Raw genomic sequence first — 20524 nt, forward strand, 5'->3', positions numbered from 1 at the left:
TAGAGAGAACTGTGGTCTTGATGTCATCAGAGAGCATTCCAAAAAGAAAATAATTTCCTCTGTAGTTTTCAGCAGCTAATAAGTACAGGAAGGATTAAGATTTTTTTTTATAGAAGTCATTTACAAATATGTTTAACTTTCTGCCACCAGTTGATTTAAAAGAAAAAAAGGTTTTCCCCGGAGTACCCCTCTAATGTCATCCATTTGCATCTGTTTATTCAATCCGTTTTTTGATCCGTTTTTACTTCTGAGCATGCTCAGAAGAAAAAAATATATTTTTTTGTTTATTAACTGAACAATAATGGATACAAACTGATACAAACACATAACAACATGTCCTTTTTTTTTAAAGTTCATTTTTATTTTTGACAGGATAAGAAAGGGACGGGTCTAGACAGCCGTGTGAACCCAGCCTTAACGGGAACCTGTTATAATTTTCATGTTGCCTGAACCACAATTCATTGGGGTGGTCCCTGGTGGCTTCTGCAGGGAAAAAGCCACCAGGGACCGCCCCAATGACTCATGGTTTGAGCAGCATAAAAATGATGACAAGTCCCTTTAAAATCAAATTAGTAGCACTGTAAAAATCACTGTGAAGCTCAAGTCTTAACAGATAAAATATGAAAGTCTGCGGTGTCTGTTCAAATATTCATGAGACACAGCATGTCAGCGGTTATAGAAAATGACTGATGGGCTGTCACAGCCGGCTAATGTTCTTGGCATTACAGGGAAGCAAAGTTATCCGAGCCCGCTCCTCCATGCACCATTCCCATAGAGGAAAACCATTTTCATATTATAAAGTAAGGATTATCATTAGGTTCCCATAGCTTCCTCTCATTTTCTAATTTACTCCCAGATTTCGTGAAACTATAGTTTTACTGCAGATATTACTCTATAAAAGTAATGCAGACGTACAGTCATGGCCGTAATTGTTGGCTCCCTAGATATTTTTCGAGAAAATGAAGTATTTCTCACAGAAAAGGATTGCAGTAACACATGTTTTGCTGTACACATGTTTATTCCCTTTGTGTGTATTGGAACTAAACCAAAAAAAAAGGAGGAAAAAAAAGCAAATTGGACATAATGTCGCACCAAACTCCAAAAATGGGCTAGACAAAATTATTGCCACCCTTTCAAAATTGAGGAAAAATTAAGGATTGTTTCAAGCATGTGATGCTTCTTTAAACTTCTGGGGCAAGAAACAGGTGTGGGCAATATAAAAATCCCACCTGAACAAAGATAAAAAGGAGAGAAGTTCACTTCTTTGCATTGTGTGTCTGTGTGCCACACTAAGCATGGACAACAGAAAGAAGAGAACTGTCTGAAGACTTGAGAACCAAAATTGTGGGAAAAAAAATCAACAATCTCAAGGTTACAAGTCCATCTCCAGAGATCTAGATTTGCCTTTGTACACAGCGCGCAACATTATGAAGAAGTTTGCAACCCATGGCACTGTAGCTAATCGTCCTGGGCGTGGACGGAAGAGAAAAGTGATGAAAGGTGTCAACACAGGATAGTCCAGATGGTGTATAAGCAGCCCCAAACAAGTTCCAAAAGATATTCAAGCTGTCCTGCAGGCTCAGGGACCATCAGCGTCAGCGCGAACTATCCGTCGATATTTACATGAAATGAAACGCTATGGCAGGAGACCCAAGAGGACCCCACTGCTGACACAGAGACATAAAAAAGCAAGACTACAAGACTACATTTTGCCAAAATTAACTTGAGTAAACCTAAATCCTTCTGGGAAAATGTCTTGTGGACAGATGAGACCAAGATAGAGCTTTTTGGTAAAGCACATCATTCTACTGTTTAATGAAAACAGAATGAGTCCTGCAAAGAAAAGAACACAGTACCTACAGTGAAATATGGTGGAGGATGTTTTGGGGTTGTTTTGCTGCCCCTGGGTGCCTTGAATGTGTACAAGGCATCATGAAATCTGAGGATTACCAATGGATTTTGGGTCGCACTGTACAGCCCAGTGTCAGAAAGCTGGGTTTGAGTCTGAGATCTTGGGTCTTCCAGCAGGACAATAACCCCAAACATACGTCAAAAAGCCCCCAGAAATGGATGGCAACAAAGCGCTGGAGAGTTCTGAAGTGGGCAGCAATGAGTCCAGATCTAATTCCCATTGAACATCTGTGGAGAGATCTTAAAATTGCTGTTGGGAAAAGGCACCTTCCAATAAGAGAGACCTGGAGCAGTTTGCAAAGGAAGAGTGGTCCAACATTCCGGCTGAGAGGTGTAAGAAGCTTATTGATGGCTATAGGAAGCGACTGATTTCAGTAATTTTTTCCAAAGATTGTGCAACCAAATATTAAGTTAAGGGTGCCAATAATTTTATCCAGCCCATTTTTGGAGTTTGGTGACATTATGTCCAATTTGCTTTTTTTCCTCCCTTTTTTCTTTTTTTGTTTAGTTCCAATACACAAAAAGGGAATAAACGTGTATAGCAAAACATGAGCTACTTCATTTTCTAGAAAAATTTCAGGGGTGCCAACATTTACGGCCATGACTGTATAGGATCTGCACAAGAACCCTCAATATAATAGTCCGTCAAGGTTTTCTCCCTGATAAATGTGTAGGATTGTGCGTGTATACCTTGTTTTTGGTCTTGAACTGGATGGTGTTCTGATCGACTGATACCATCCTCTGTCAGACACATTATATGATCAATACTGCCACTTGTCGCAGTATTGATCATATATTGAACGTAGTTGCAATATCGCAGTGAATGAGACCAGATATAAGGTCCCAGCTGTGGACATACAAGTCCATTGGCCTTTGATAAAGCCTATACCTAGCCGTGTTTTTAAAATCTTTTTATTAATTTTGTGTTTGACCAATCATTTCTTCTTGAACATTTAATACGTTTTATTTATGGACACACAGTATATACTAGGGATCGACCGATATCGGTTTTTTAGGGCCGATACCGATAATCGGTGCAGGTTAGGGCCGATAGCCGATAACTTATACCGGAATATCGGTATAAGTTATCGGCTATTTAACCCCCTGCGACACCGCTGCAGATCATTGATTTAAAGCGGGCGCTTTAAATCAATGATCTGCAGTGTCTTTTGCGGGGCCATAGGCCGCCGCCACCACCCGCTTCTCTCCCCTACCTGTCAGGGTGGTCCGGGCCATCCATCCATCGTTCCTGTTGTGTCCGGGGGCGTTCCGGGTGGAGGGTGGTCCGGGCTGTCCTTCTCCGGCGGTCATCTTCTCCACTCCAGGCAGGCTCCGGCCTAGTACGCTGCATAGACGTCGCTGCGCAGTGACGCCCATGCGCAGCGACGCACCTGACGTCACGGCGTAGCGGTGTCTATGCAGCGTACTAGGCCGGAGCCTGCCCGGAGTGGAGAAGAAGACCGTGGGAGAAGAAGGACAGCCCGGACCACCCTCCACCTGGAATGCCCCCGGACACTACATGAAGGAAGGATGGCCTGGACCACCCCCATTACGGGTAAGTTTAATTTTTTTATTGACTCGGAGGGTGGGGGAGGGGCCCGACCGGAATAGCGGTATGGGAAAAAATCCATACCGGTATACCGCATCATGGTGGGGGGGTGCGACGCGGTGCGGTGGGTCGGGGGTGCGGTGCGGCGGGTCGAGGTGGTGGCGGTCGCGGTGCGGTGGGGGCGGTGCGGGGGGCGGGGCATTATCGGCAAGATAATTGCCGATACCAATAATGCCCAAAATCGTGATTATCGGCCATACCGATAATCGGTTGATCCCTAGTATATACTATAGGTCAGTGTTTCCCAACCAGGGTGCCTCCAGCTGTTGCAAAACTACAACTCCCAGCATGCCCGGACAGCCTTTGGCTGTCCGGGCATGCTGGGAGTTGCAGTTTTGCAACAGCTGGAGGCACCCTGGTTGGGAAACACTGGTATAGGTATTTTTTTTTTTACCTTAGTTCATTAGTTGTATGATGTTAAAAATCCAGTCCAATGGAACTGAGGGCAAGGGCAGCACTGTTTTTCTTGAAGAAAGCAGCTATATTTGTTGTTTTTTTTTTCTAATCCTGGATAACCCCTTTATGATACCAAAATATGATGGCCAAATTACACTCCCATTGAGTAGTTTACATAAACAGTGCTGCCGCCGCCATAACCTTTAAATATATTGGGGGGGGGGGGGGGGGGGATTTATCAAAACCTGTGCAGAGGCTAAGTTGCCCATAGCAACCAATCAGATCGCTTCTTACACAAGGCCTCTGAAAAATGAAAGAAGCAATCTGATTGGTTGCTATGGGCAACTGCACCACTCTTCCTCTGCACAGGTTTTGATAAATCTCCCCCATTGAGTAATGTAAAAACGCCATGCTGTGCGGAAATATTAAAGAAATGTTAAATAGCGCCATACTTGTATAAGTAATCCTATAAATGTGCAATACAAATATCTGTGACCACAGATCTATTCAGCAGGGACAGCTTAGGGTTGTGCGGTTGTACACAATGTATGTTCCTACATCTGCAATATACATGGCAGAAATTCCAAGGCTAACCACATATTTTAACCACATTAAAAAGGGGTTATCCAGGAAAAAACTGTCTCCGGAAAGTTAAGCAGATTTGTAAATTACTTCTATTCATTTTTTTAATCCTTTCAGTATTTATGAGCTGCTGAAGTTGAGTTGTTCTTTCCAGTCTAAGTTCTCTCTGATGACACCTGTCTCGGGAACCGCCCAGTTTAGAAGTAAATCCCCATAGCAAACCTCTTCTACCCTGTGCAGTTCTAGAGACAAGCAGAGAGCACTGTTGCCAGACAGAAAACAACAACTCAATCCTTTCAAGAATCATCAGCTGCTGAAGTTAAGTTGTTGTTTTCTGCCTGGCAACTGTGCTCTCTGCTGACATCTCTGCTTGTCTCGGAACTGCACAGAGTAGAAGAGGTTTGCTATGGGGATTTGCTTCTAAACTGGGTGGTTCCTGAGACACGTATCATCAGAGAGCACTTAGAAAGAAAAGAACAACTCAACTTCAGCAGCTGAGGAGCGGTGAATGTGGGCTGGATGCGTTTCAGAACCTCCTAGGTTCTTTCCTCAGCAGCATAAAATTTGGTCTATATTTTATGCTGCTGAGGAAAGAACCTAGGAGGTTCTGAAACGCGTCCAGCCCACATTATCATACTCTTGGGATCACTACTATCTATACTCCTGCCTCCAATATCTAAGTTTTACAGCGACTGCCACCTGTCAATCTTAATTGCTCCCAGCGCGCGCTGGAAAGACACGAGGAGAGGACCGGAATCCCCATCCAAGCGGTGCAGCCGCAGCGCTGCAGTCCCCCGATTCCAGGCCCACTACAATATTCACCGAGCGGTGAGCTCTCCTGCTAAGAGAGCCGGCACGGAGACTGCTGGGAGGAGCCGCGCGGAGATCATATACAGGTACTGGAGACATCACTGCATTAACCGGAGAGTCCATGACGGCACCGTGCAGCAGACGCCCGGACCGGTGAGCATACCTTATCCATTCATATCACGCAGAGCCGTGAATTATTATCCGTGCAGAGCTCTATATTATTACAGAACATTCTACTCCAACTGAGACAAAGTAGCTTGATTTGATTTGTTACTTTGGAGAACTTGTTACATAAAGCTGCTGAGAAATCATTAATTGGTATTTCTATCTCTTGCTTGAGATCCCTACGAGAGACTGAATCTTCTGCTATATTAGGTGCATTGCTAGAGGCTGATTTGGAGTTTTTTGACCATATACTTGGATGAACTGTTGTGAACTTTATGCCAATTTTTGGTGTTGATCCACACCGACAATATTTATTTCTACTATTTATTGGAATGATTCCAGAGGTTTTCATCAAATATGCATTTATGTTTTTTTATGATATTTTTATATGATTGTCTAACATTTTATATATGATCCCTGTACACCTGCAAGGGCCCTGTGGGTAGCCAGGCATCAATTATTATTTGGCAAATTTAATACCATTTATTCTATTAAATAACCATTACTCCATATATCCATGACCTTGAGCCCCATTTTTTATATTTTATGGTCTAGAATTGTAAATTCCTTTTATTTAAAAATCTTAACCCTTCCAGTACTTATCTGCTGCTGTATACTCTACAGGAAGTTCTTTTTTTTTATTGCTTTTCTGTCTGACCACAGTGCTCTCTGCTGACAACTCTGTCCATGTCAGGAACTGTCCAGAGTAGGAGCAAACCCCCATAGCAAACCTATCCTGCTCTGGACAGTTCCTGACATGGACAGAGGTGTCAGCAGAGAGCACTGTGGTCAGACAGAAAAGAAATTTAAAAATAAAAGACCTTCCTCTGTAGCAGCTAATAAGTACTGGAAGGAAAAAAGATTTTTAAATAGAAGTCATTTACCAATCTGTTTAACTTTCTGGCACCAGTTGATTTGAGAAAATTTTTTTTTTTTTCCACCGGAGTACCCCTTTAACACTGAACTGCAGCACATGTTTTATTTCAAATACACCTGAATAAATGACCTATTACACAGACCAATTATGTCTTTTCTGATAACAGGTCTGCGTAAAAAGGGCCAGCAATCAGCTTGTTCGCCAGCTCATCGCACATTTTGTGCACCCATATAAATGATCACAGTGATGAATCTAATGGGCAGCAAGATATTTTGAGACTGGTGAAGGCTCAGAGAACGTAGAGGTCTTCACTATTTCATCCAGCCATTAAAGGAGTGCTCCAACGCAACAAAACTTATCTCCTATCCAAAGGATAGGGGATAAGTTGGGGGGGGTATTGGACCGAGCGCTGTCACCCCGCCCCCCCCCCGGGATTTCCTGGACATGACCCCTCCATGTATCTATATGGGGTACATGGATTGGGGCATGTCGGCTGCTGCGTCATGCGGGGACGGAACGCACCCTTTCCAGCATACTACGGCGGCCCCGTCCAGGAGATCCCGGGGGGGATAAGTTATATTGCACTACAGAGGTCCTTTAAATGGAAACCACCTGAACAGAGAGCAGGTTGATTGGGTGTATGGATATGTTTACTTTGTATTGAGGAATCTCCCATCACTGAAACCGCACACATACCCTACAAATGTGATGTGAAAACTGCCCTAGACAATGTATTATATGGGACAATTTACCCTTTACTATCTTAAAGGGGTACTCCGGTGCTCCAGCGTTATGAACATTTTTCTTCAGAATGCTGGGAGCCAGAGGCTGTGATCGTGCCGTCACTGCTACGCTCCCTTGTGCCATCATACCACACCCCCTCCATTCATGTTTATGGGAGGGGGCGTGTCGGCAGACACGCCCCATCAAATAGACATGAATAGAGGGGCGTGACGTTATAAGGGGGCGTGGCCGTGATGTCACAACCACTGCTACAGGAACCCGGCATTTGTTTAAGACAACAGGTGCATCGGGAGATTGCGGGGGGCCCCAGCAGCAGGACCCCTGCGATAAGACATCTTATCCTTTGGATAGGGGATAAGATGTCTAGCAGCGGAGTACCCCTTTAAGGCCATGTTCACAACAGAGGGGTTTAGCATCATACTGTTGCCGTCCGAGCGAGGAAAATCCTCTGTAGCTGGACTGGTCGCAGAGGATGCCGCTGTCAGCCACAATATATGTGGTCACGTGACACGTGCGCATCCACCCCCAAGAACCAATGGTAGGGGGCGGGTGTGCGCGTGTCAGCCAATGGAGCGGTCTCCGGCCACTACTGGAAATGGAGTCATCTCTCACATTCTAAGGCAAAACACTAAATATTGCAGTGCAGTTGTACATAGGGTTAGTGTTGTGCAGGCTTGAGATCTCCAATCTCCTGTTGCTAAAACACACAGTATATATATGTGTGTGTGTGTGTGTGTGTATATATATATCTCTCTATCTATATCTATCTATATATATATCTATATATATATATCTATATACACACATACACACTCAGACTGAAGAGGAGTCAGCAGCTTTGGCAACTACCCATCACTGCACTAATACAAGGCAGAAGAAGATGAATCAGGACGTACAACCTCAGGGTGAATTCCAAAACCCCGGTGTGAGTGCGGTTGTACTGTGATCGACAGATAAATCAGAGCATGAAGCTGCAAAACAAAGGCTTTTAAGGCAGGCAGTACCTTATTTTATAGGTGAATTACCTGTTGAGCCATTTAAGGCTGGGTTCACACTACATTTTAAAGGTTTTTTTTTTTTTTTTTTATATATCAACTGGCTCCAGAAAGGTAAACAGATTTGTAAATTACTTCTATTAAAAAAATCTTCATCCTTTCAGTACTTATGAGCTTCTGAAGTTGAGTTGTTCTTTTCTGTCTAAGTGCTCTCTGATGACACGTGTCTTGGGAACTGCCCAGTTTAGAAGCAAATCTCCATAGAAAACCTCTTCTAGCAGACAAGCAGAGATGTCAGCAGAGAGCACTGTTGCCAGACAGAAAAGAACAACTCAACTTCAGCAGCTGATAATTATTGAAAGGATTACGATTTTTTAATAGACGTAATTTACAAATCTCATTTTTGCCCCGTATGCGGTTTTCCCACCGGACCTAAAACCGTGGTCTACCACGGTTTTAGGTCCAGTTAGAGAACCGCATACGGGGCAAAAATGAGCCGGCTGAGTCAGCGTTTGACTCCGGTCAGCTCACTGAAATGCATTACATACAGGCCGGGATACGGGAGCGCCTGGTTTTCGCTCCCCCCAGTTGTATATGGTCCCGTATTGCTTAAAGGGGTTATCCAGGAAAAAACTTTTTTTTTTCTATATCAACTGGGTCCAGTATTGCCTAAAAGGTGATGTGAACCCAGCCTAAAGGTGACAGGTCCTAATAACCTGCATACTGGAACACTAAAGAAACTGTAGCAGAAGCAAATAGTGATTTACCCTACTGCTATTTATGGTTCCGGCTTTCACAGTACTACACAGCCCATGGACAAGAGTGGTGCCATTTCTGGGAACAACTCTTTTTTTTTGTAATCCCATAAATCCTTTTAAAAGGGAGTTGGCCGCTTTAATAGTAAAACTGTCTAAAATGCTATAAATGGTTATGCTGTGTCAAATAAACCTATAAATGCTTGTATGCCCATTTTAACACAATCATCATACAGCATACCAAAATAAGTCCCGTGGTGCATGCCACAACACAGACACATTTGGCAAGTAAAATAAAATAGTCCTTTGCTCTTGAATTTTATGTCTGTAAAATTACGGATGTAAGTTAAACAGAGTAGGAACTAAAAGGACATTGGGGGAAGATTTATAGTCCTGTCCAGAGGAAAAGTTGCCCAGTTGCCCATAGCAACCAATCAGATCGCTTCTTTCATTTTGCAGAGGCCTTGTTAAAAATGAAAGAAGTGATCTGATTGGTTGCTATGAGAAAAAAAAGGAGTGTGGCAACTTAAAGAGGTACTCCGGCCCTAAGACATCTTATCCCCTAGCCAAAGGATAGGGGATAAGATGTATGACCGCGGGGGTCCCACCTCTTTGAGCTGCACGCCGTGCTGCCAGCTCACAAACTGTCGGGTGCCGACCACGGGGCCATCACGCCCACTCCCACAGACTTGCATAGCAGGGGCGGGGCGCGACGTCACATGGGGGCAGAGTCGTGATATCACGATACTCTGGCCCCGTGGTCGGCACCCGGCAGTTTGTGAGCTGGCAGCGCGGCGTGCAGCTCAAAGAGGTGGGTGCCAAATGCAAGATTGCGGGGGTCCCCAGCGGCAGGACCCCCGTGGTCAAACATCTTATCACCTATCCTTTGGCTATATTGGCTATAAAGGGGTACTCCAGTGAAAAACAATGAATTTATTTTCTGTCTGAACACAGTGCTCTCTGCGGACACCTCTCTCTGTCTCAGGAACTGTCAAGAGCAGGAACAAATCCCCATAGCAAACCTCTCCTGCTCTTCACAGTTCCTGACATGGACAGAGGTGTCAGCAGAGAGCACTGTGGTCAGACAGTAAAGAAATGAGAAGAACTTCCTCTGTAGTATTACAGCAGCTGATAAGTACTGGAAGGATTAAGATTTTTTAAAAGAAGTAATTTACAAATCTGTTTAACTTTCTGGCACCAGTTGATTTAAAAAAAAAAGTTTTTTTTTTTTTACCGGAGTACCCCTTTAAGCTTTGGTCAGTTCAAAAATCCCCACTATTTACACCTCAGCTTGTATTTATTCCTGTTGCTACAAAATCTCTAACTATTATTCGGGTTATGGTAACAACCAAACTGAATAGGCCAATACAGGAGAATAATGAGTGATGCCTGCAATAAACCCAATCCCTACTGTTCATCAAAGCATAAATGGACGAGCAGCCATTCCCCGGCCCTCAGGAGCGAGGATACTAATAATATAAATATATTGGCCATTTACTAACTTTTGTACTATATAAGCGTAGAATAATGCAGTCGGCACTCACCATATTATATATACCATATAACAGGAACGGGAGACGGTGCATGGAAAGGGGGGGCGGGGGGGGGGGGGGGGGTACCACCAGGCCCCCCCCCCCCCCGCCCCTTTCCATGCACCGTCTCCCATCCTGTTATATGTATACATGAGTATATGTTAATAAAGACCTGAAGACTGAAGAATATGGCGAGTGCCGACTGCATTTATTCTACGCTTATGAGGATTTACCTGCACTCATTTTCGTCTGAGCACCACATTGTTCTCTACCTACAATAGCCGTTAGAGATGAGCGAACTTACAGTAAATTCAATTCGTCACAAACTTCTCGGCTCGGCAGTTGATGACTTTTCCTGCATAAATTCGTTCAGCTTTCAGGTGCTCCGGTGGGCTGGAAAAGGTGGATACAGTCCTAGGAGACTCTTTCCTATCACTGTATCCACCTTTTCCATCCCACCGGAGCACCTGAAAGCTGAACGAATTTATGCAGGATAAGGTATCAACTGGCGAGCCGAGAAGTTTGTGACGAATCGAATTTACTGTAAGTTCGCTCATCTCTAATAGCCGTGATCCAAAGGCAGAATTACATACCTCTATTTGTACTCAGTGTCGGACTTATCCGTATTGTCTATGTTGTATTGAGAATAACTTTTGTACTAAACAACATGGCGGACGTGATGGGGGTGGGGGAAGAGGTTCCTGTAATTTTTGCATACCCATGGGTGACCTGGAGTTTCCAGCAGAGAGTACGGCATTCACAGCCTACCTACCTGTGCTAAAGCAATTTCAAATACACCGTTATTTGGGAGGAAATAGTCTGTAATTTAACTTCAGAACTGGAATTTGAATTACACACTAGTGCGAGCGAGAGTCCAAACCTGCTATTACTGGGGGCCACGTCGCTTCACAAACAGATCGATGAAGAAACAACAGCAACCGGCGACTTCCCCGGTCATCTGGATATATATGTGCACTGACCAAATCTACTAATGTCCATTCCGCATTAACCCCTAAACAAAATAATGTATGGTAAGAACATTCTCCAATATTACTAAAACTGTCAATATGGCTGCCACTACATCTGGGGGACAATCGATGCGGCTGCTATCACAGCTACAGGGTTGTCACCCAGTTTTGTTATAGTCCTGCATGTTAAAGGGATATTCCAGGAAAAAGCTTTTTCTCAGAGATTATATATATATATATATATATATATATATATATATATATATATATATTATATATATCTCAACTGGGTCCAGAAAGTTAAACAGATTTGTAAATTAGGTCTATTAAAAAATCTTAATCCTTTCAATAATTATCAGCTGCTGAAGTTGTTGTTTTCTGTCTGGCAACAGTGCTCTCTGCTGACATCTCTGCTTGTCTCGGGAACTGCACAGAGTAGAAGAGGTTTGCTATGGGGATTTGCTTCTAAACTGGGCGGTCCCCGAGACACGTGTCATCAGAGAGCACTTAGAAAAGGACAACTCAACTTCAGCAGCTCATAAGTACAAATATGTTTATATATATATATATATATATATATATATATATATATATATATATATATATATATATATATATATATATATATATATATATATTATACACACACACACAAAGTTTTTTCCTGGTTAACCCCTTTAATTTTTATTAGTTACATAGACAAAGCCACCACAATATTATGGCGTAAGTCTAGGGCAGTGGTCTCCAACCTGCAGACCTTCAGATGTTGCAAAACTACAACTCCCAGCATACCCGGACAGCCGTTGGCTGTCCAGGCATGCTGGGAGTTGTAGTTTTGCAAAATCTGGATGTCCGCAGGTTGGAGACCACTGGTCTAGGAGAGCAACCATAGGGTGTATTTCTCTACCTTCTATACCAGTGCTTCCCAACCAGGGTGCCTCCAGCTGTTGCAAAACTACAACTTCCAGCATGCCCGGACAGCAGAAGGCTGTCCAGGCAAGCTGGGAGTTGTAGTTTTGCAACAGCTGGAGGCACCCTGGGTGGGAAACACTGTTCTATACATTTTCCTACAGTGTCTGGAGAGTAACCATAGCGTCATTATGCTCATATAACCTTCTTTCTTAGAAGAAACACTTTTGTATTTCTATTCATACAGAAATATAAACGGGGACACCCTTCTTATCTATAAACAAATTAGGCTGTGTTCACATTTACATGTCTCCACTTTCACAGTAAGGCAAGTGTAGAATGGAGCATTAAAGGGGTACTCTGGTGGAAAACTATTTTTTTCAAATCAACTGTTGCCAGGAAGTTATACAGATTTGTAAATTACTTCTATTAAAAAAAATCTTAATCCTTCCGGTACTTATCAGCTGCTCTATGCTGCACAGGAAGTTCTTTTCTTTTTGAATTTCCTTCCTGTCTGACCACAGTGCCCTCTGCTGACAGCTCTGTCGATAGCAGGAGAGGTTTGCTATGGGGGGCTGCTCCTGCTCTGGACAGTTCCTGATACAGACAGAGGTGTCAGCAGAGAGCACTGTGGTCAGACAGAAAGGAAATTCAAAAAGAAAAGAACTTCCTGTGGAGCATACAGCAGCTGATAAGTATTGGAAGGATTTAGATTTTTAAATAGAAGTAATTTACAAATCTGTTTAACTTTCTGGCCGCAGTTGGTTTGAAGAAATTTTTTTTTTTTTTAAATGCTAAAACCTCTTCTACAGCTGACCAAGTGCTAATGCCTCCCTTGTGAAGGTCTCAAACACTGTGCGCTGCTGTTGCGCAACGGCTACAAAACGTGGAACAGATCCTTCATCTGAAAAAAATGGCCGCCATGGCAAACAGTACCATAATTTACAGTTCATATAAGAACCTTGATTCCAATTCCCCACCTCTAACATCTACACCACTATGTGCGCTTTATGACCGGACTACTCTCCAACATGCTAAGGACTTCATGCCAAAGTGGTGACCAGTCTCAAACAGGGACTGGCTTTTCTGCAGCTGTATCCCACTATTCTATATCAGATCATATCAGATCAGCTCCGGTGGGCTGGAAAAGGTGGATACAGTCCTAGGAGACTCTTTCCTAGGAATATATCCACCTTTTCCAGCCCACCGGAGCACCTGAAGGCTGAACTAATTTACGCAGGAAGTTATCAACTGCCGAGCCGAGAAGTTCGTGACGAATCGAATTTACTGTAAGTTCGCTCATCTCTAATTATAATACTGTTAACAATTCTCCAGTAAAGAGACAAGATATTTGCTTAGATCGTATGGTGCCACCTAGTGTTTGGAGTGTATAGCAATGTGCACGTCCATCTACTAAGGCCCCCTTTACATATGTCCGGCGTCAGTTGTCAGTTCCCTCCGGCGCTGCAAAAGCTGCGCCGGAGGGAACATGAAGCCAAAACTGATCCCATTCAACTGAATGGGACCGTTCACAATCATCCGGCGTCTCAGTTTAGACGCCGGATCATTGGACTTGCCGGACCGGCACAGAGAGGGGAACGCATCTTGCTGCGTTCCCCCGTCCAGCGACGACAAAGAATGGATGCTGGATGATGCACAACTGATGCATTTCTGGCATCAGTTGGTGCATCAGTTGTGGCAATTTTCATCCAGTTATATATAAACCTAGATATATGTGAATTACTAGTGAAGGCAGGTGAGTCCAGCACTGCTGCCCAAAAACCAGCTCCCACTGGGATGTTAGATGTCAGTCAAACAGCCTGGGAGACTTCACAGGGGTGCATTCCAAACCAAGTAGGCACAAGAAATAAATGGATGCACTCACCCGAAATACTTGCTAGCAGGAATCATTATTCACATGCAATAAAAGTGTACAGCGGGTAGACGCAGAGGAGCAACCTCACAGCTACAGACTGTTTCCTGCACTCCAAGTGCACTTACTCGGGCTGCCGGAGACCGGCAGCCCGAGTAAGTGCGCTTGGAGCGCAGGAAACAGTCTGTCGCTGCAAGGTTGCTCCTCTGCGTCTACCTCCTGTACAATTTTATTGCATGTGAACTAACCTGGTGCAGTTGTGCAATGTCCAGGCACAAGGCTGACAAAGGCAAGATGGATGAATGAACCAGGGGCTACAGCTGCAGCGACTTCCCACACTGGATCACCGGCGTGTGCGGGAAAAGGAAGAAGAAATGTAAGCTTGGCGTCGCACTGCTGAAGAATTCGTACAAGGATGAAAAGATTGGTAAGTATAAAAATTTTTTTTTTTTTTTTTTAACACACGCAACGCGTTTCTGGGTATTAACAACCCTTTCATCAGGCATGACAAAAACAAATAAAAAGGAATTTAAAACATTGATCCAATGACGTAAAAAGGAAATGAGATATCGGACAGTGGGGTCAAGAGGGCAAATGGAAACAATGCATTACATAAAGCAATTCCATACTGCATGTGCACAAAATACATTACATGAAACAATTCATGAAGTATATCCACAATAAAATATAGATCGAATACGGCTCCAGACAATTAGGTAATAATATAATATATATATATATATATATATATATATATATATATATATATATATATATATATATAAAAACAAACATCACATAAAATACCTGGTACCTTCAGATGCGGGGTACCTAGATGACTTTGTTGGAAATGGGTCCCTTTGTCGGGTACCAGTTCTATTTGCTCTCGATCCACTGGTGAAAATTTCACTATCAGGAAAAGTAATAATTGTGTCTCCTCCTGCATTATTTATTTATTAACCTGCAAATGTGGACTTCAGTATATTGGCCGCACTGAGCAAAGTCTACGAACAAGAACGAACAAACATCGTTCAAATATTGCTAATAAATTTATGAAACATATTGTTTCTCGTCACATCGCCCTATCGCAATTCTGTGACACTGAAGGTCTGTCAGTGAGTGTGATCGAATCCATTATGGAAAACAACCCAAATTGATACCAAAAACTAATTAATAGAGAATCCTACTGGATTTTTCGACTTAGCATGATGTGGCCTCAAGTTTTAAATGAATGTATAGAAAGAACTGATTACTAGCTCCCTTATTTCTGTACATTTGTTCATACACTTTTGTACGGGTTTAGTTATATATGTTCTTATGTGAATATTTTATACACTGCGTGTATATATATATATATATATATATATATATATATATATATATATATATATATATATATATATATATACACACACACACACGCACACAGTAGTAATATGCAGCACACCGAAATGTCATGCAAAGTGCTTTATTCCATGTGGTACAAAAAGCGACGTTTCGCCGGCCTCAAGCCAGCATTCTCAAGTATATATTTTATTTTTTTTTCCTATTTATTCTGATATTCTTTGATACTAATTATATTATATTATTACCTAATTGTGTGGAGCCGTATTCTATCTATATTTTATTATGGATAGACTTCGTGAATTGTTTCATGTAATGTATTTTGTGCACATGCAGTATGGAATTGTTTTATGCAATGCATTGTTTCCATTTGCCCTCTTGACCCCACTGTCCGATACGTCATTGGATCAATGTTTTAAATTCCTTGTATTTCTTTGTTTTTGTCACGCCTGATGAAAGGGTTGTTAATACCCAGAAACGCATTGTGTGTGTTAAAATAAATGTTTATACTTACTGATCTTTTCATCCTTGTACGAAGTCTTTAGCAGCGCGATGCCAAACTTACATTTCCCGCAATATTCAGTAACATGGCAGACTCCTTCTACAGGGGAGTAAGAAGGGACTATTATGTCAGCTGCAAGATGCGGTAGGAGATTGATTCTCTCCCCTGCAGCAGCATCAAGAGGGACACATGAATGCAAAACATGATGAAAAATGTATAGTTTATGCTAAAAACACTACAAATTCCAATAGCTGTTAACAACCTTTCAGAACTTTTGGTACAGAAATGTTTCCTTGGAAAACCCCTTTAAAGGTTTATATATATATTATATTATATTAATATATATATATATATATATATATATATATATATATATATATATATATATATATATATAAATTTTTTTTTTTTTTTTTTTTTTTTTTTAAATGAATAATGGAAGCCGATCAACCACATGAATATTTGATCATGTAGAAGTGTTACATTAAAATATACATGAACGTTTTATACAGTAGTAAATGTTTTCAGAGCCAGACACCGATCGGGCAGTAAAGATGTGATTACAGGAGAACATGTAGTAGCACTTTACATGACATACAGTATAACAAGGGCACACTTTTGTTTTTAGTAGGGGTCTGCTTATCCAGGTCTGCCATCCGGTGAAGTACCGAGGTGAACGATAAGTCCTGGCTCACCTTGTGGCTGCAGTGTCATGCAAGAAATGGGTGCTGCCTGTAGTATAATGATATTATGTAAGTCAAAAGGTAAAATGAGTGACTGAAAAGTGGAGAATGTAATTCTACTGTTCCCTGTATGGCCTGCCAACTGAAGCCCCTGAATATAATAATGCCATACTGTGCCGGAGTATAATACCACCTACACATCAACTGTGCCACTATGCCCCCATAAGAACTGTGTACTTAAGTCATTTCCTGTGACTCCAGCTGTTGCAGACTAGTGTTGGGCACAAATATTCGCATTTCGAATTTGTTTTGCGAACATGGAAAATTTGCAAATATATACGCCATATATTCGAAATTACGAATATTCACTTTTTTCCGCATATTTCTTCTTTTCACTTGTGGGCCAATTAGAATGATGCAAATACACTTGTCAGAGGTTAGCAACAACATCCCTAGCAACCAATAGTAAAGGTGCCCCCCCCCCTCACTGTTTTCTTCCTCGAATACACAAACATGCGAATATTCGCATATGCGAATACGTGAAATTCGTGAATACAAGATGAATATTCGTCTATATATTTGCGAAATATCGCAAATTTGAATATGGGCAATGCCGCTCATCACTATTGCAGACTACAACTCCCATCATCTCTGAGTTTTTAAACTCAAGGTGCATGATTTTGCACTAATCCACAATCCCATGCAAGTCCATAGGACGTCTGGTACCTTACTCTACAAGTTCCGCTATGCATCTTCTGTGAGTATGTGTCGGTCCGCATTGTAAGACACGCTTCTCCTGCAAGCCCCACCTCTTCTATTTTCGGATCAGGGCCGAAAAGACAATTTTTGCCAGATATACCCACATTACAGGTCCTTCAACCACAATCTCTTTATCCCAGCTAGCCCCAACTTACGCCACAAACACTGCCTCTCCGGGTGCATGTGTTGGTCTGGCTTGCAAGCCACACCCCTCCCAACAAGCCACACCCCTCCCAACAAGCCACACCCCTTCTATTTATGCATCAAAGCTCAGGGCCACCTGAGGATGACAAATAAGGAGGGTGATAGGAGGATAGGATAGGAGAACGGTGATAGGAGGATGGGATATGAGGAGAGTGATAGGAGGACGACATATAAGGAGGGCGATAGGAGGAGGGGATATGAGAAGGGGATATGAAGAGGGTGATAGGAGGAGGGGCTATGAAGAGGGTGATAGGAGGATGACATATCAGGAAGGTGATAGGAGGAGGGGATATGAGAAGGGGATATGAAGAGGGTGATAGGAGGATGACATATCAGGAGGGTGATAGGAGGAGGGGATATGAAGAGGGCGATAGGAGGATGGGATATGATAACAAGAGAGTCATTGATGGCTTTTTTTCCCCCCCACAAGGTGTAGGTAGAAAGACTGAACAATGCCGGGTACTCTGCTAGTATATACATGAAAATAGGAAGTTGTATTTTATTCTGGATTTCTTTTCTGTCTGCCCACAGTGCCATATAATTCCACCCTCACCCCTTGTGCCACATCACAGTGATGTCACGCAAGGAGTAAGGGGGGAGTGATATGGCACTGGGCACAGTGGAACTAAAGTGGTACAGGGGGTGGTAAAAAGGGGGTGATGAATTTACACAGAGTAATAAAGGGGTAATAAAATGGCACGGGGGGAACCAAGGGTAAATGATGTGGCACAGTTAGTAATAGAGGGGGTGAATAACTTGGCACAGAGCGAATAAAATGGCATGGGGGGGGGGTGAATCAGATTGGGGGCAAATGATGTGGCCAGCAGACGTATAGAAGCAGGAGCCCACTGTTTAAACAGCGATTTTCTGCTTCTGTGCTGGGGCTACTTATGTGAGATATTGTAAGTATAATATATACAATGCTAACAAGTACTGTAATCTATGTCACCATTATGGCATATACTTTGGTCAAGGATGAGAGTAGCTTTTATATTCCAAACAATGCGCTTTCTCTTTCCATCTGACTACCTACAGAATACTTAAACAAAAGCAGCGTCTATAGCAGCAATGAAAAGAAAATATCTTTGATCTGTGGATATTGTTGTTCACATCCGGAGCTTTCATACAATTACCGGCAGAGTTCTGGAGCGGGCAACAAACATCAGCGTTCAATGAGCTTTCAAGTCAGATGCAGCTTTGCAAACTCAATCTGGAATTTAAAGAGCATAATAGGATAACTGGCATTACCTTGAAGATTAGACACCGCCGTTGGATTGTGACCATTTTATCCCATTTGCTGCCATAGAGAAATAGGCAATAGAAGGGGTAGAGAGAGGTTAGAGCTCACGAACTGTCCTGACAGCTCTCCAAGGTCCTGGTAAACAGCTCCATTATAGAAGAATTTGCACAACGGGCAAACTTGGCCATGATATGATGAAAATTAAAGGGGCAATGGACACTCAATTTTTTTGCTATTGCACTTCTTATGGTTAGTATAAAAAACTCTCTCTAATGTACTTTGTTAAAAAAAAAAAAAAAAAAAATGAAGCTTTCTATGTTTTATTTGTGTTTAAAAAAAGCTATCACTAGGTGTCTCCCTACTTGTCCAGATCACATCCCCCCCGCCCCCCCCCCCCCCCCCATCTCTTGCACGGATTTTGGACTCTGGCCTGGCAGAAGTCCAATATCAGGAAATGCTGAGGGTGTGTGTGCAGCCTTAGCCAATCATAGCTCATCTCACACTAAACTGCTCTGGGCTGTCTGTAGCAGAGTGAGGGAGGAAGTTCTCCCCTGTATGACTTCAGATGATGTCACACCTGCTGGAGAACGCCCCTTCCCAGTCGGTGAATCTGACTGAGACTGAGCAGAAAATACAGAGCAATATCAAGGCAGAAAACTATACAAAAAAAATTAAGGCAGGGGGTGGTTTATCATGATGGGGGCAGTGAACTAGGAGAATTATAAAATTTACCAAGATCATAAGAGGTACTCTTTGATTATGCTACAGGGGCTGTAAAGTAAGTGTGGTTCATAATATAGTGTCTGTATCTGTGTTTTATGGTGGTCTTTCATTTCTTATGTAATCTTTGCCCTGGTGTTAAATTTTTAGCTGCATTCAAAATGAGTGTTGTCTCAGCTTGCTTCCCAGGTTGCAGTGTCGCCTGAGACATTACATCACTAGTCAGGTGTTGAAAGGGAGCATGTCTGCTTCAATGGGTGGAGCGACTGCTGGGTGGGAGGGAGATCATTCTCCAGAGGGCTGCAGGGAATTGTAGTTTCACCACAGCACAGCATGAAAGGTAGCTCAGCAGTGCTGCAATGGGTAGAGTGACTGGGAGGGAGAAAAGTAACCTTACACTTAAACAAAAGATCCTGGGACTTGTAGTTTGAGGGAGAGGACTCCCACAGAAAATAGCCATTTCACAAAAAGAAAGCAGCAGCGTTATTGTGGACTCGCAACATAGCCATTTAGCCCCAAGCACAGCTGGTTCCTGGACGTGTCCATTACTGTCTGGCAGGTAAGTACTAAAGTCACCATATGGTAGATTACCCCTTTAAGTAGCATTTAGGTATTACTTATTAGAAGATATTATTAGAGATCCCTGAACAAGAGTATGCTGAACTTAGTATTGGAAAAATTGACCTGGCATCAGGCGCTCGGGGATCCAGAGAGATCTCACAATCAGGTCATGGAGGTGGATAGGAATGTAAGCTTTATTAGTATACAACAACGCATTTCAGGGTTAGCATACCCCTTCTTCAGATTGACAGATTTGTGCAAATCTGTCAATCTGAAGAAGGGGTATGCTAACCCCGAAACGCGTTGTTGTATACTAATAAAGCTTACATTCCTATCCACCTCCATGACCTGGTTGTGAGATCTCTCTGGATCCCCGAGCGCCTGA

The 20524-nt window shown here is 42.7% G+C and overlaps 1 protein-coding gene and 1 long non-coding RNA gene across 3 annotated transcripts in view; one reads left to right on the forward strand and one right to left on the reverse strand.

The window, feature by feature from the left end:
• Window positions 1–20524, reverse strand: part of TTC9 (tetratricopeptide repeat domain 9) — a 47540-nt gene that overhangs the window by 12499 nt on the left and 14517 nt on the right. The window lies entirely within an intron of this gene.
• Window positions 5337–18751, forward strand: LOC130295893 (uncharacterized). Its single transcript, XR_008849039.1, has 3 exons — window positions 5337–5461; window positions 16601–16724; window positions 18654–18751. It is a non-coding gene; the product is annotated as an uncharacterized LOC130295893 (long non-coding RNA).

Source organism: Hyla sarda, chromosome 11, assembly GCF_029499605.1.
Source record: "Hyla sarda isolate aHylSar1 chromosome 11, aHylSar1.hap1, whole genome shotgun sequence".
In the NCBI taxonomy this organism is placed as follows: Eukaryota; Metazoa; Chordata; class Amphibia; order Anura; family Hylidae; genus Hyla; species Hyla sarda.